Source organism: Narcine bancroftii, chromosome 6 (genome assembly GCF_036971445.1).
Source record: "Narcine bancroftii isolate sNarBan1 chromosome 6, sNarBan1.hap1, whole genome shotgun sequence".
Taxonomy (NCBI): Eukaryota; Metazoa; Chordata; class Chondrichthyes; order Torpediniformes; family Narcinidae; genus Narcine; species Narcine bancroftii.
In genome coordinates this window covers 240,082,335-240,098,608 of record NC_091474.1, presented here as the reverse complement: position 1 = coordinate 240,098,608, position 16,274 = coordinate 240,082,335, and the positions used below count along the sequence as shown (strand labels likewise).

General features: G+C 44.1%; 1 protein-coding gene across 2 annotated transcripts in view; it reads right to left on the bottom strand.

Moving 5' to 3' along the window:
- The window catches only part of LOC138737171 (uncharacterized), a 99,980-nt gene that overhangs the window by 14,078 nt on the left and 69,628 nt on the right, over positions 1-16,274 (bottom strand). The window contains exons 3-4 of one of the 2 annotated variants that reach the window (XR_011340812.1): positions 4,842-5,072; positions 1,640-3,299 (exon numbers count right to left, since the gene is read on the bottom strand). The gene's annotated coding sequence lies outside the window, so the exon portion shown is untranslated. The remainder of the gene's footprint in view (positions 1-1,639; positions 3,300-4,841; positions 5,073-16,274) is intronic. The other variant, XR_011340816.1, reaches the window with a different exon arrangement.

Below are 16,274 nucleotides of genomic sequence, written 5' to 3'. Positions count from 1 at the left end.
ATCAGGAAGATATTCATTAATCCTATTCACTAATACTTTTGAAAAATTTTTATAATCTACATTTAACAAAGATTCAGGTCCATAAATATCAGTTTTAATGGATCTCAATCTTCTTAAGGATTAACCGTAATTATCACCGTTGAAACCTTTCTGGAAGACAATGTTGTTTAGAAGTTTGTTCTATTACTTAGATAAATTATGGAATCAATCAATCTTTAAACTCTTTATAAAATTCAACTGGAAACCCATCTTCACCTGATTTATTATCATGTAAACTAATAAGTGCATCATAAATATCCTGCTCAATAAAAGGACTCCCTAATCAATCTAAACTTTCTTGAGTCAAAGATGGAAATTTTCAATAATTTTCTGTAGCCTCTTCATCTTGTGGTAATTCAGATGTACATAACTTCTCGTAAAATTCCTTAAATAGGTCATTAAGACTTTGTGTCTTTGATGTCACGTCTTCATTATCCTGTTATATAGCATTAATTGTCCTAGAAGATCGTTCTGCTTTTAATTGCCAAGCCAAAACATTTATGTGATATTTCTGCTTGATCGTAATATCATTTTCTCTGTTCTATGTTAAAATTGTATTATATTCTATTTTTATGACTAAAGTTCTATATTTATCCTCAGAAGATGGTTTTTGAATTTCTTTTTCTAATCAAGTTATCTCCTTTTCCAATTTGTTGATATCTTTCATATATTCTTTTTAAATTTTGAGGAGTAGGGGGTTAGATATTTTTTGTAGCTTTTTTAGTTTTTAGATTTTAGTTTCTATATATAGAGTTTCAGTGTATGTTTGTTAACCCTTTATAATGTACTTATGAATAGATAGAGTTGATGTGAATAGGCTCTTCGCCTTGAGGGGAGGAGAGATTGGAATAAGGGATCTAATTTAATGGTTAGAGGGCATCACTTTAAAAGTAACTTAAGAGGAAGCTTCTTCACTCAGAGAGTGGTGGGTGAATGGAATGACCTTCCGGAAGAGGTGGTTGCAGCAGGGTCAATTTTGTCATTTAGCAGCTGCTTGGATGAGTGTAGTAGGTGAGGGGGTTAGAGGGATATGGGCAGGGAGCAGGTAGGTAGAACTAGTAGAGTTCCCTTAAATCGGTGCAGACTAGAGGGGCTGATATGTCCTGCACTGTAATTGTTATATGGTTATGGTATAATATTCTTAATTTTTGAAATTATATATGTTGAATCAATAAAATATTCAAAAAATTACTACTTTCAGATGATTGGAGTTCTCCAACCCTCATTTCTTCTTGAGACTGAAGTAGGGAGACGATGGGAGGGAACTCAGCTGGGCAGATCACCGTGGGATGATCCAGTCAGGCAGTTTCTCCCTGTATCCGGATTCTATGATGTCACAGCACTGAGAGTGGGAAGAGTTTGTATGTGTGTGTGTGTGTGAGTGTGAGTGTGTGTGTGTGAGAGTGTGTGTGTATGTGTGTATATGTGTGTGTGTGAGTTTGTGTGTGTGTGTGTATATGTGTGTGTGTGTGTGTGTGTGTGTGTGTGTGTGTGTGTGAGTTTGTGAGTGTGTGTGTGCGCGCGTGCATGTTTGTGTAAAACAATCAGAAAATTTAAGACAGTTTGGAAAGAATTAAAAAGCCAATGAAATGATTTTTACCAGGAGTCCTTAGCTCAACTCGTGAGAGATGCCTGTTGCTCGAGCCTCCAATTTACTTCAATGTCTTCCTGTCCCTGATGAATCCTATGGACCGTGAATGAGTCGAGAGACGTCTGGTGGCCATGCACTAGGTTGAGGTGGACCTGGTTGTTGGTTTGTGGTGGATGAGGTGGGATGGGATTCTTCCAACACCCAGCACCATCTGCCATCTTTAATCACAGCAGAGAATGGTGGAAATACTCAGCAGGTCTGGCAACATCTCGGGAGAGACACAGAGTTAACATCTGAGTACAATAAACACTGAACTGAACCGTGTCACTCTAAACAATCTGGTGAATGTCGTAGATGAGATGAGTTCACTTTCCTGGATAGGACGAGAAACACAGTTCCTCACTGTATCTTAATACGAGGGACAATGAAAAATTCAATGAATTGCTGATACATCACTGTGACTGTAAATTGTTCTTTCTTCCACAGGTACAATCGTTCCCCTCACTGAACCTTGGGGAGTTCAGGTTCCAATTGAAAATGGCGTTCTAAAACCATTCTTAAACTTTGCCATTTCAGTACCTCTTCAGGTTCAGAGTCCACCTCAGCCAACAGATCCATCTGTTGATTTGTTTTGGTTTCCTACATACTCATTTTATTTCAGGTGAGATTTGTTGGGGCATATCCTGTTGAAGCATTTTCACATTGTGCCCAACAGCTCCACACTCAGGCTCTGCCAGGCTGTGGTGAGTTGTCTGGTCCATATTAGTTGCGACCTTGACTAGCATTAATAGGGTAAAGAAATTGGAACTGGTCACATGACCCTCACATTGACCATGTGATTCATCCCTTCCCCTCCAGATCTCTGTCTCCATCTAAGGGAATGGGCTGCACACCAATATCCGCTGCAGCCCACGGTCTCGCATAACCTCCTTGATGATACCTCCTCCCTCCCTGCCTCCTGTGAGGACTTCATTCTCATTCTCCCTTGTCTTCAGTCTCTGACATGTGTGAGACTTTCCACACCAGTGTCTCTGAAATTTCTTCTTCTCCTTAACCATGATCTCCTCTCCCAGACCTTCACCATATCTCATCTAATTTCTGCCACTCTCCTCTCACCCCTTCTTCTCAAGGTCCAAAAACAGATGTCCCAGGGCCATTACACAATTCTGTCACTGAGTCAGACAGCATGGACACAGACCATTCAGCCCATCATGTTCACACCAACCAGTGAACTCTCACACTTGTCAATCCCATCTTCCAGCTCTTGCCCCGTGGCCATGCTGGTTTCACTGCCCATCTGGACACTTCAGTAACGGTATCAGAGTCTCTGCTTCCACCACAGTTCGTTCCAGGAACTCCTAAGTGTCTGGGGGACAAAGGTCTCCCTCAGATCCTCTTTGAATCTCCCACACCTTTCTCTAAATGTGGGTCCTCCACTTCTAATTACCTTGGAATAGAGGATTCAGGAGATCGTTACCAGGATCAGTGTGCTTGAAATGATATGGAGATGTTGGATAGGCTGCGGATCTTATGGAATGCTGGGTGAAGGAGTGGCACGTTGGAGAGTTTTATAAACTCAGGAGTGGTATAGATTAGGTGTACAGTCCCAAAATCAGTAGTGGCCTAGATTAGGTGTACCATCTCCATCTTTGATCCAGCGCAGAGATATCTGTAACGAGAGGGTATAATCAGATGTGGGATCGATTGCAAAGGCCATAAAACATTTGGACAGGTACGGGGAGAGGAAAGGGTTTCAAGGCATATGGACTGAATGCTGACCAGCAGGAGTGACTTGGTCAACATGGACACATTGGGTCTCAATCATGGCATGGAATATAGAACACTACAGCACAGTGCAGAACCTTCAGCCCACAATGTTGGGCTTACCTATGTAATCCTATTACATAACCATCTAATCCTTCCCTTTTTAACATCAGCGTGGATTAATGCATGGTAGGTCGTGTTTAACAAACCTTGTAGGGTTTTTTGAGGATGTTACCAAGATAGTTGATGAGGGAAAGGGTGTGGATGTTGTTTATATGGACTTAAGTAAGGCCTTTGACAAAGTTCCACATGAGAGTTTGGCCCAGAAGGATAGGACACAGGTATATACATAGAGAGGTCGCAAACTGAATTCAAAATTGCATGGGTGGAAGATAACAGAGTGGTGGTGGATGGTTGCGTTTCAGACGGGAGGTCTGTGTCGAGTGGTGTGCCTCAGGGACCTGTGTTGGGACCATTATTGTTTTTTTATCTATATAAATGACCTAGTTGATAACGTGGTGAATTGGATCAGCAAGATTACTGATGACACGATGATAGGAAAGTCGTAGACAGTGAGGAAGATTGAAGAGTGCTCCAGACCAGCTGGGAAGGTGGGCCAGTAAATGGCTGATGGAATTTAATGCAGATAAGTGTTAGGTCTTGCACAGGGGAAAAGTGAGTCAGGGTGGAGGACATACACATTAAATAGTAGGACATTGAGGAGTGTGGAGGAGAAGAGAGATCTGGGAATACATGTACATTGTTCCCTGAAGATGGTGTCAGATGTGGACAGGGTTGAAAAGAAAGCATTTGGCATCTTAGCCTTTATAAATCAAAGTATTGAGTATAGAAGTTAGGATATTGTATTGAAATTATTCATGTGATTGGTGAGGTCACACTTAGAATATTGTGTGCATTTCTGGTCGGCCAGCAGCAGGAAAGATATCAATAAGATTGAAAGAGTGCAGAGAAGATTGACTCAGATGTTGCCAGGTCTTCAGGAACTGAGTTAGAGGGAAAGATTAAACAGGTTAGGACAATACTCCTTGGATTGAAGAAAAATGAGGGGAGCCTTGAAAGAGGTCCATTAGATGATGAGGGGTAAAGATGTGAGGAGGATATTGCCACGTAGATTGGGGGAGATAAATACGAGAGGTGGTAACTTTACGCTGAAGGGGGAGAGGCACAAGGGGAAGGTTTTTCACTCAGAGAGATGTAGGGGTGTGGAATGAGCTGCCATCTGATGTAGTGAATGGATATTCAACCTTGTGTTTTAGAAATAAATTGGATAAATACATGGACAGGAGAGCTCTGGAGGGTTATGGAATGAAAGCAAATCAGTGGTAATGGCTAGTTCTATTTGACAGCACAGACTGGAAGGGTCGATTGCCTGTTGTTATGTGCTATAATATTCCAGGTTCTAGCCATAACTCTCATTGGCATCTACCTGTTCAATCCAGATTCCTGATGAATGGACTCAGCCTCAAACCAATTCATGGATGAATGATCCACGACCTGCTGTGGTTTTACAGCACGTTTTGTGTGTTACACCCACAACCCTCTATTTCTCTTGCATCCATGTGCCTGCCTCCCAGTCTTTTGAACGTTCATATGACAGCATCGTCACCACAGACAGGAGGCGGTACTTGAGGAATGTAGGGTTTCAAATGTAGTTTCCCTAGAAATAAACAGGGTAAAGATAATCCAGGAACTTATAAACCAATGAGTCTAACTTGGGGCAAGCTGTAGGAGAATGACCTGAGAGAGAGTATTTACAAGCATTTGGAGAGGAAAAATCAGATTGGGGAAAGTCAGCATGGCCTCATCAGTGGAAGGCCGGGTCTCATAATCCTGATTGAATTCTTTGAGGATGTAACAAAGAACATTGATGAAGGTGGACTGGTGGATGCAGTGTATATGGATTTGAGTGAGGCATTTGATAAAGTTCCCATGCAAGGCTCATTCAGGAAATAAAGAGGTGTGGAATCCAAGGAGGTAGATAGAGAATTGGCAGCCAAGAGAAGGCAAAGCATGTTTGAAAGGGGTTTGTATTCTGCATTGATGCCGTGAGCAGTGGGGTTCTGCAGGGACCTGTTCTGGGATCCCTCCTCAATGTGATTTTTATAAATGTCCTGGATGAGGAAGTTGAAGGGTGGGTTTGTATGTTTGCAGCTGACATGAAAGTAGATGGTGTTGTGGACTGTGTGGGGGGTTGCCAGAGGGACAGTGATAGGATGCAGAGCAGGGCTGAGTTGTGGTAGATGGATGTTCACCCAGAACTGGGTCATTTCGATAGGTCAAGTTTGAAGGCAGGATACAATGTCAATGGGGAGATTCTGAGCCATGTGGACAAACATAGTGATCTTAGAGTTCGTGTCCACAAGACCCCCAAAGCTGCAGCACAGATTGATAGCGGTGTTGAGAAGGAGTATGGAGTGTCAGTTTTCATTAATTGTGAGATCAGGTTTAAGAGCCATGAGTTGTTGTTACAGCTGTACAAGACCTTGTTTCTACTCCATTTGGAATATTGTGTTCAATTCTGGTTTGCTCATTGCAGGAAAGATCTGGATATGATCAAGACAATATAGAGGATGATTTTAGGTATGGAGCTGGTTAGGAGAGCATGAATTATAAGGATTGTTTGAGTGAACTTGGTTTTGTCTTCTTGGAGTATCAAAGGATGACCTGATCAAGGGGCTGAAATTGCTGACACCAGGAGGCATAGTTTTAAGGTGCCTCGGAGTAAGTACAGGGTTGATATTGTGTTGATAATTGGTGGGTGCATGGAAAGTGCTGCCAGCAATGGTGCTGGAGTCAATTTAAATAGGATCGTCAGGAGAATTATTAGGTAAATGGAACAGAGAAATGATGGAGGGTTATTCAGTTGAGGAACTTCATAGAGCAGGTTATTCTGTGGCCTCATCAATGTGGGCTGAAGGGCCTGAACTATGGCGCACCTTTCAACGTTCTGTTTTTACCCATCCCACTATCCATAGACACAGACTTTTTACAAAAGGCGGCTACTCACTCGATCATTACCAACCTCATGGATGACATTCTGTGTTCACACTGGGCTCTCGTCTGCACTGCATCAACCCAATGCAGATTGGGTGACAGCTTTGCACTGCCCTTGTGTAAAGACTCTCCGACTTGAGTCCTGTGCCACGTACCTCCTAACAGTGGTCAGTCGTCACACCCAGGAGGGAGGTGGGAGTTGCTCTGAGGATAAGGGTGGAGGAGGGAAGGTCTGAGGGAGGGGGAGTAATTTCTGAGCCCACGGCGGAGAGCAGTCTCTGCATTTCATTGTCCGAGGTGGACAGTGTTCCAAGCCCAGAGTGAGTGATGAAACCAGCTCCCTTTGAAACTCAGTGATTGGGAAAGTGTTCTGTTATCAATTTACCAATAAAGTCACTTTGTATTTATTTGAATTTTTTACAGAACTTTTGAGAGTACAACGGAGGATTATGTGGATCTGGCCAAAAAATTAATGAAAGATTTGGAGAAAGATCAGCGTTCCTTTGACCAATTGTATTTCTACTTAGGATGGTATAACACGCGTGGTCTTATAAAGATTTTAGTCAAAAAATTAAACTGAACTTCACTCAGAGGTTCTGTAAAGCGTTAAGGTTTGAAACAGTGAGATGTGCTGAACTTTATTCTTATTGCTAACGCATGTCTCCCATCTACAACAACAACCTGCATTTCTATGTAATCTTAGTGGAACGAAATATCTTCAAGGTGATAACAAGAGCTGCAGATGTTGGAATCTGGAGCAAAAATCAAACTGCTGGAAGAACTCAGCATTTCGAGCAGCAACTGTAGGGACAATGGGATGGTCGACGTTTTGTGTCGAGACCCTGCATCAGGTCCCCTCATCCCTCCCTCTCAGCTCTTTATACTGTCCATCTCCACTTTCATTCCTGACGCAGGGTTTTGACCTGATACGTCGACCATCCTTTGCCTCAACAGATGCTGCTTGACCCACTTTGTCCATCCAGGAATTTGTTATGTGCTCAGGGTGATTTACACATGTTGGATTTAACCCTGTCTTGTTGGGGATTTGAACCATCCCCTGTGGCCCCCTGTATGAACACTGCTCTCTGCTGGCCATTGCCAGGTACTGCCTCACACTGACACAGCTGCTGTGTTGGGAGCTCACACTTCATTCGCAGTGAACCAGCCACATTAACTCCAGCATCAAGCCCCCTTCCTATTTACTGGCTTGCATTTAACATTTACTGTTCACAGCTTTGGTCCAGTCCTGGGGTCCTGATCAATGATTCCCACGCAGGATGAACACTGCCTTGTGGGTGAGAGGGAATCACTCAGCCAGTACAGGAATCTTCACATTTAAACTCTTCTGGTGAGGAATCGGGGAGTTTGAGCAAGGAGCCATCAAGGCAGAGATATTTCTTCAAAGTCTCCACACAGCACGGTTGTAAATGGGTGGGACCTGCTCTGGGAAACAGGGATCAATCCCTGTGGGAATTTCCCTTTCTAATCTTGCTTGAAACAATTTGTGCACAGACTGAGAATGTGATGTTCCTGAGTACGGATACAGTCACAGAGCATTCCGTCGACACACTAGGATGGATTGTGTGTATGTTTATCCCGGTCACACTGAGCCAAACAGGAACAGACGATGTGGAAAGAGCTGATTGGAAATGGAAGTGTTGGGAGCACAGAGCACTGAAGTTATGGTGGGTGAAATCATGGAGTGGCCAGATGTGGGGCTCCCGGCTTCAGTCTGAGCTGATTCGGAATGAAACACAAAACAAGGGAATGTTCAAATTTAAAGATATGATGTGTTCCTGGTTTGCAAAATCCTTGGGAACACGGAGTGTGAGATAGACTGGGTGCTGTTGGAAGCCCAACTCATTGACTGGAATCTTGCTCATGGACCATGGTTCCTGTTCACAGGCAGCCCATTCACAGCTGTTCTTGGGGATTTAATAAATTGTCTTCTTTGGGGTCTTTCTCATTTGTTTTCCAAAGTGCCGGGAATGTATTCTCACTGTTCAATAAAGAGGGTGATGCATCTCAACACTTGGTGTCCGAGGGAATTCTTGCTCAGAGACAGACCTGGTCATTGATCCTGTCACCAGTCTCTCCATTAAATAATCCACTGGCTCAGCAGCAAGCTGGGAATGTTGTAATGGAAGATTTAAACTGTGTCTTTTACTTCTGATGCTGCAAGGCTGAGAACTTGCCTGTTTTTTTTAGAATTAGTAGACACATCTGGTTTACACTATGAGGCCTAGGATACATATTTAGTAGACACATCTAAATTCCACCATGGGGCCCAGGATGCAGTTTTCTTTTGTTGGTCGCAGACTGTCAGGAGACTTTGAAGATTATTAAACCATTTCTTCAAAGAGATAAGATCTGAAGTAAACAACTTTTGGGTAATATAAGCCATGGTCCCACTGCTGAAGGGAGAGACACTCCAAGAGGTAGCAACATCTCTCAGCAAGAAGAAGAACTTCAAGAGTCCAGCTAACGTCACGGTCGAGGGAGGTGGAGAAGCTGCTACCGGCGCCTCGACAACCTACAGCAAGTGTGCAGTCGTTGCCTCGCTTCGGCAGTTGGGACCAGTCCAGGCATTGATAAGTATAATTGGGAAGGGCTTGCATATTGTAGTGTGAATTCAGCTTTAGATTTAGTAATAAATACTTGTATAAACTGAACTGATCTCGGTGTGTGTGTCTATTTTCTTTCGGTAGCTCGAACACTGTGACCAATCTAAAACGAACAAAGTGAGAGGTATAAGTTTACTCAAGACAAATGTACACGACATGAAGCAAAGTGAGAAGGTGAAAGGGCCCAGCGGTTCGGGCAGCATCCATGAGAGAAATGGATGGTCAACGTTTCATCCTGGGGTTTTTTCAAGCCTAAGGCAGGGAGGGAGGATGTTCAGGGAAGGGCAAAGAGATCACTGGACACAGCGGGAAATCTAAAATCCAAAGATAACATCAGTCACGCAACAAGGAAAAAGTAAAAAGTGTCTTTGTCAGACCTGGGGAAAAGACAAAAGATGGCTATAAATCTGCAGTGGCGATGGGGGATGGGGGAGAGATGTGACTCTGTGTGAAACTGGGGAGACATTGGATGGAGATAAGCTGTAAATATGAGTAGCAGCTCAATGACTAAATGGCAGCTGTCAGAGAGTGAGAATAGAGATAAAAGAACAGAGAGAAAAAGGGGGACATGGATAGGATGGTCTGGAGGGATACAGGCTGATGACAGGCAACATCTTGAGGGAATAATGGGTAATCAATGTTTCAGGTCTGAGCCCTTTGGCAAGTTATGAGCACAAAACACTTGGGCACCTGAATGAAAAGGTGGGGGGGGGGGGGAGGGGTGAGAAGAGAGGAGAGAAGGGAGGATGGAGGCAGATGGAGGAGGCAAAAAGACAAGATGTTTTCAGTGGATCAGGGTGGGAGGTAGAACAAATAGCTGAGAAATGATAGCGGGAGGGGGTAGCTCTCTTAACGGAGAATGAAATGGGGGTAGCGGGGGTGGGGGTCTGGAGTAAAGGAGACAGAAGGATGGGGAGAGTTTTAATGAAACTAAAGTTGTCAATATAAATGCCATCTGGATGGACAGTAGCCAGGTGGAAAATTATGTGTTGTTCCTCCGATTTGCGGCTGACATGTCAGTGCAGGAATGGAGTGTGGAATAAAAATGGTTAGCCGCTGTGTGGTCTCCATTATTGCAGTAGAAGTAGATAATCAACATGAAAGAGGGACTTCTGTCCGACTGGAAACTGTCGGCCTTCAGGAGATGTGCATGAGGAAGTGGTGCTGCCTCGGACATTTCCCATAAACTTCCTTCCTCTCACCTGAAAAAAGATTTGCTATTGTCACATCAGGGAAAAAGTACTGCTGTCCACCCTGTACATTACCTTCATACACACCTCTATCCTTCACCGTTCTGAAGAGAAAAGCCCGATCTATATCAACCTTGCTTCATCAGGCATGTTCTCCAATTCAGACAGGGTCTCAGCAAATCTCCTCCACACCATCTCAACAGTGCAATATTTCTCCTAAACGTTCCTCCCTTCACTTTGCACAGATGTTCTCTGGTGTTTGCCTCTCCTACCCTGGGAAACAGGCGCTGACTTCAACCTTATCTAATCTTCTCATACTCTTGTAGACTCTACCAAGTCACTTCTCATCCTTCTTCTCTCCAAAGAGAAAAGCCCTAACTCTGGTAACCTTGCCTCATAAGACACATTTTCCAATCCAGGCAACATCCTGGTAAATCTCCTCTGCACCGTCCCCATGGCTTCCATAGCCTTCCTGTAATGAGGTGAGCAAGACTGAACACAACATCCTAAGTGTGGTCTCACCCAAGATTTATAGAGCTACCACATTTCCTCACAACTCCTGAACTCAATGCCCCAATTAATGAAGCCCAACATACCAGAGGCATACTTAACTATCTTATCAACCTGTGTGGCAATCTTGAGACATCTATGGATTTGGACTCCAAGGTTGCTCTGTTCATCCATACTGTTAAGTATCCAACCATTAACCATGTACTCTGCCTTACAGTTTGACCCACAAAATCTATCACCTCACACTTATCCAGATTGAATTTCATCTGCCACTTTTCTGCCCCATTCTACATCTTGTATATATTTTGTCAAAATCTACCACAACAATATGTTCTATAACACATCCACCATTCATATAATCTGAAAACCAGTTGACCATCCCTCTACTTATTCATCCAGGTCATTCATAAAACCACAAAGAACAATGGTCACAAAACAGATCCCTGTGGAGTTCCACTAATCACTGAGCTTCAGGTAGAATACCTTCTGTCCCCTGCTAGGTCCTGCTTTCTATTGATGCTGTAATCACATTGATGACTAAGTTAACAAATATGCAAATTATCTCCCGCATGTTCAATATTGTAGCCGTGCTGTTAAATAAGAAAAATTTAATTCTCCGCTTTCTGCGAGTTCTCTGATGAAGGATTGAGGGACAAAATGTGGGAAGTGACAGGAACGAGGAAACCAGGAGATCATCTGACGCCAACCTCTTTGGACAAAACACTCCAGGAAAACGTGCGGAGATAATGGAGATGTCACATTGCAGAAAAAGAAGCCTGTTGCTGGGCTGGTCTTTAACTCACATGTTTTCATGGGACATGGCTTTGTAGAGCCTGGCTGCTCTCTGCCTCCAAGCTAAATTTGGTTAAAATTAAGACATGAGACATATTTAGCATGTCTACTGTTCCTGCAGGTACATGGGGTTTTCAATGTGGAAAGATGAGATGCAAAGCAGAAGAAAACCTACCAAATTGTTCAGACCAATTTCCAAACAGGTGATCTCACCCTATTTCCGGTCACACATCCTCATTTTGAAAAAAAATTCAATCCTGCGACCTCAGGCAGGAACATTCAGCACCAAGTGACAGACGGCTGATACCTGATGCAAATGCTGTTGGTTCTGTCCCTGTGAGGGACATGGTTCAGTTTACTCTCTGTGTTGAGTCCAGCTGCATCTGAACCACTGGGTCAGGTCCATATCCCTCCCATCATGTACCTGCCCAAATTTATCTGAAATGTCAAAAGTACAGCAGCGTCCCCTTTTTCTGGTGGCAGAACATTCTCACCACACTCTGAGTGAAGATGTTTTCCCCTAATGTTCCCATGATCCACCTGACCTTTCACAATCAACTCATGGCATCTCATTCTTATCTCACCCAACCTCAGTGGACAAAGCCTGCGTGTATTTACCCTATCCAAACCCTGAATAATTTTGTGTCCCTCAATCAAATCTGCCCCTGTGGTGCGCTGACGGTCAGAAGCAAACACACAAAACCAGAAGACTGCAGAACAGGCTTTATTCGACATAAACTTCCACAGAGCCAGCTGTGAGGAGAGATGCTGTAAACTCAGAGTTTCTTCAAAGGGCCGGCTCAGGCTTATATCCTGGAGTCTGATTGACATCCGACTAGGTAGGGCTTGGTCTATACAGGTTGGCTGATTGACAGCCAACCAGATGTTGTCTTGTTCCCATGCTCCTTGGCATGTATAGAGGTTGCTCCCTGCAGTAGGCCAGTGGTGTACCACCACAGCCCCCCATTCTCTGATGCTCCAGGGAATAACGTCCTGATCCAATGCCTAAAACTCGATCTTCCTACTCTGCCAACAGCCTAGTAAATTTTCTCTGCACTCCTTCAACATAATAGATATCTTTGCTGTAGACAATTCTTCAAATGTGGCCTCACTAATGTCTTCTACAACTTCAACATCGCATCTTTATTCCTATATTGCATAGAGGTACACACAGAAAAGGAGTCTGCTGCTCTCCTGTCCACAATGCTTGGATTTATCAAGGCCAGTGTGCCAAAAGTCCTTGACATGAAACTAGGATGCCACTTTGAAAAAAAATATGCATCATTTTCTTTTTGCTCCTTGCAAAGATGAAAAATAAAGACACGGAAACTGATGTCAGGTTTGAGGTGTCCTGCAGAACAGGCATGGAAGTGGACCATCAGCCATGGTGTAATTGAATGGTGGAGCAGAATCGACGGTCCGGATACCCTCCTCCTTCTGCTCCTCCTCCCTCCTTAAACTAACGTGACGAGTACAACAGCCAGAAGGAAGGTGTTTTCACACTGACAAGGAGAATAGTATTTTGGGAGGGAGGGTGTATTTTATTGCTGGGAACAAGGGCCTCCTGACTCTTCCCCACTGAAACATCTCAGCATCATGGAGAGAGCTGGATTCATGTGGAGCCTCACTCCGGGGGTACTCAGGCTTCCTCAGAGTCACCGCTCCCAAGATTTCACCATCCCATTATTATGCATAAGCTTGGAACAAAACAGTGTATGCATAATATTTGAGATGACTTCATTCTCCAGCTGCTCCATTCAAAATCACCTCCATAAAACAATATAAAGAGGTTTCATCACGCTGCTCAAACACCAGATCCACCCGAAGGTGTCAGGACTCACTGGGTGTGTCCTACAGTGAACGGAGCAGAGCCCAAGATGCTAAGACTCTGTTTAATTCTGCTTGTCCTGGTCGGGGTGCAGGTGGCAGAAGGAACAGAAATTGATTCCGTGACAGACGTATGCAAGTCCACGATGTGTTATCCACTCTTGAATATCACTGAGCACGATGTAAGTACTGTTGGGAATCAGGAGGGGTGGGTGGGCTGTGGGAAGTAGATGATGCTTGTTCAAATTTGTCCACAGTTTATAATTTTTCAGATTATCCTGTGTTGTCCTGTGTTGTGGGACACAACTTCACAGACCAGGAAGAACCCTGGAGAAACATAAACCCTGCAGATGCTGGATTGCTGGGTGAACAGCGAGAAGCTGGAGGGACTCAGTGGGTCAGGCAGCAGCCATGGAGAGATGGGGTCACTCAGGGTCTCAGGTCAGGACCCTTCGTCCTGACTGCAGTGGGGAAGGGGAGATAGGAAGTCTTGACTGGGGGAGAATGGGGGTTATGGGGGGAGAAGCTGAGAGGTGGGAGAGTTCTGGAAGAAGGTGGAGGAAGTGGAGAGACGGGGAGGGGAGCAGTGCAGCTGGGGAAAATGACAATGGGAGGAGGTAAAGGAGAGATGGAAAGTGTGGAACAGGATCCAGAAGGGAAGAAAGAAGCTGGAAAAAATTCTGTTTGTGCAATTGCGTGGATAATTAAGACGATTTCCTGGAATTTACGTTTAGTCTCACCCTGGCACTGGATGAGGCCAAGGACAGACATGTTTGTGAGAATGGAGAGCGAATTAAAGTGACTGGAGACTGGGCGATCCTACTCAGACCAAAAGACCCCACCTATGGACGTATCAACCTTGAATCCCTGGTCTCTGCCCCTCTCCCTCCTTCCGCCCAGAACCCTATCACCTCTCCCATCTTCACCCACCCCCTTTCCCCACCCTTTTATTTACTTGAAATCCCTTACTCTAGTCTTGATAAAGGATCCCATCCAGAAACATTGACTGATTATTTATCTCCATGGATGTTTTCGGACCTGCTCATTCCCTCAGGTTCCTTTGTTCGGAAATTACCTTACTGAAAGTTTTCACATTCATCTATAAACCTTATGAGGGGTGCAGATGGAATGAATGCAAACAGGTTATTTCCACTGCGTTTCGATGAATCCAGAACTGGAGTAAATTGGTTAAGGGTGAAAGGTAAAATGTTTTAGACAATAGTTTTTAAACTGCTCCCCTAAACTCACATTCCACTTTAAGTAATCCCTCTGCCATCGGTGCTCTGTGATTAGTAAGGGATTGCTTAAGATGGGATGTGAATGGGAAGGGAAGGTTTTGAACCACTGTTCAAGACCCAATTGATACTGAAATATTTTGCTTGAGAAAAATTGTCATTGTCCCACTTCCTTTGGAGATCTGAAACCGTGCACATCACGAGTCAATTAGGAACGATGAAAAGTAGAGGTTTTAGAACTTTAATGTTCCACCACATACAACCTTATACAATCTCTTATTAATCTTTGAGCACCGATGGCATGGGGATTACTTCAGATGAAGTGTGAGTTTAGGGGGAGGAATTTAAATTCCACTGGCTTAAGGAAGCTATTGGGTGGATTTCTTCACTCAGCGAGTGGTGATAATGTGGAACAGAAGTGGTGAATGTGGCCTCAATTTTTACATTTAAGAAAAATTTGGATAGCTACATGGATGGGTTTTGCACAGGTCTATAGTTCAGAAGCAGGTGGAGAGGATTAGGCAGAACAATGTTTTGGCACAGACTAGATGGGCCGAAGGGCCAGTTCCTTTCCTTAATCCTCACTCCTGCTTGACTATATCCCAAAGAATATCAGGAGTGATGTGTTGTGTCTGCACAATTATTTCCTTGTAATACCCAGCTGATATTAAACCAGAACATCATGGTCAGATTCAGGGCAGGGGGTCGGGTTTCAGATTCGAGAATCATTGGGATTTCTTGTGACGTGTACAAACAGGACGGGTTGCAACGAAACGGGAGAGGGACATATCCTGGCAGGTTTGATAGAGCTGTGGGGGAGGGGGATGGAATCCAGAATGAGAGGATATTGAATGGGGCAGAAGATCCACAAGTAGATACATTGTACACCAGGATGGTGAGGGATGATAGGCAGTCATTAGGGAAAAATTATATGCGTTGATTAAGGACTTAACCGGGGGCTCTTCAGGAACAGGATTGAAAAGGGTGATAAATAGAGGTTGCACCCTGCAGGTGTGGTGGCTCGTGCAATACACCCTAAACATTACCTCCAGGTTGAGTCGGAGGTGAAGAAGGCAAATGCAATATTGGCATAATATCATGAGGAATTAGATACAAGAGCAGGGATGAGATGTTGAGGATTTATAAGGCACTGGTCTCATTTGGAGTACAGGGTACTGTCTTAGGGTCCTTACTTAAGAAAGGATGTGCTGGCATTGTGCAGGTTTTAGGGAAGGTTCACAAGGATGATGCGAAGAATGGAAGGATTGGCATGCAAGGAACGTTTGATGGCTTTTGGACTGTACTCCGTGTAGTTCAGAAGAATTAAGGGGAAATCACACAGGAGCACTTTGATCTGTTGAAAGGCCAGGACAGAGTAGATGTGGCAAGGTGGTTTTCCATGGTAGGTGTGTCTAGCTTCATGATTGAAGGGCACCCATTTAAGACAGAGATGCGGAGGGATTTCTTCAGCTAGAGAGTGGTGACCCTCTGGAATTTGCTACCACAGGCAGCTGTGGAAGCTGGATGTTGGGTGCATTTAAGGCAGAGATTGATGGATAACTGAATAATAAGTGTATCAAAGGTTCTACCAAGAAGGCGGGAGGGTGGGGCAATGTGGGAGAAGGACTTACCTCTGTTCCTACATCTTATCATGACATACTCATTTCTTCAACTATTGGCAATGTCC